This window comes from Gossypium arboreum, chromosome 9 (assembly GCF_025698485.1).
Source record: "Gossypium arboreum isolate Shixiya-1 chromosome 9, ASM2569848v2, whole genome shotgun sequence".
NCBI lineage: Eukaryota > Viridiplantae > Streptophyta > Magnoliopsida > Malvales > Malvaceae > Gossypium > Gossypium arboreum.
This window is the reverse complement of record NC_069078.1, coordinates 57,077,161-57,078,483: the sequence shown is the minus strand read 5'-3', so window position 1 is coordinate 57,078,483 and position 1,323 is coordinate 57,077,161.

The following is a 1,323-nucleotide window of genomic DNA, read 5'->3' as shown; positions in this document are numbered from 1 at the left end:
AATTTTGTGTTTGAAAGCTAAAATTCTTGCAAATGTAAAGAAGAAAAGTTATAGTGTAACTCCCAACCCGGCCTAGATGTTATGGCTAGATTGAGAAGGCTACATTAGCCACCGAAATGGCTAAGCTGACTTAAGTTACTTTTGAAGACTTTAAATAAACTCATTTTAGAGAAAACAATAGTTATACTTTAAGTTAGCTTAAAAGCATTCATTCATTAGGTCGTGTATACTTAGGATTCATTTTATTGTTGGTAGTGTTAAACTAATGTAGCTGAAAAACAATTTTTCAAGTCATTTTGGAAACTTAGTTGCCTTATCGATTCATTTTTTCAAAAACAGTTCCTTTGTAATGTAGCGGAAACTAAGGAACAATATCAAATTTTACTTAAGGTCGATATAATGCATTATCTGGTTATTATGCTTGAGTAATCCATGCATGCAAAAATCCCCAAAAGAAAATTTACCAAGCCACAGACCAGAAATAATTAAAAATTACAAGCCAAAACCAATAAAGACTTAATAATACTTATTAAGAAAAGTCCAAGGTCCAAGGTGATTTTTAGAAGGCCGAGTCTGGTCCAAATTTTGAGGTTTACTTGAAAAGTTAAACCCTATTTGGGGTGAGCTTATGACTCAGTGTGAGTCGAAAAATTATTTAAACAAACATAATATCAAATACAGTGAAACAAATTAACTTTAACAGAAGAAAATAGAACCATCATAGGAATTTCATATCGTTACATAGCCATTATCAAATTGATGTCAAACGGTGCATGGGCATAGGTAATCATTCATTCCAGTGACAATCATTAATTTCGATACCATTCAACACAACAAAATACAATACGTAGCATAAATCAATAACGTTCAAATATGAGGTGCACATGATGCAATGCAAAAAGGTTCCTACCTATACCATCTGCTACACACCAAGAGTTCCCCAGAACCCATCATCTGAACTCCAAAACATTATAGGCTTAAGCTTGTTGTGGCGAAAGCCACCGACAACAATATGTAGAAAATTCTGCCAATAAAAATGCAAACAAGCTGTCAGTAAAAATACAATAAATCGCCATTCCCCTCGGTACTCTAGGTGCAGTACATTGAATGCAAATAATGTAAACTTAATATGCCGCCAGTACTCCATGGAACTCATCTGTCAACCACAAAATCTCGACTCAATGCATATACAATATGTCAAACAATCTCATATATAATCATATCTCAATACTTTTCACATTCATTTGACATGCTCAGCATGTCCTTAGTAATCACATACTTTTCATAAATGGAAACAGTGTTCCAATCTTTCAAATTACCATT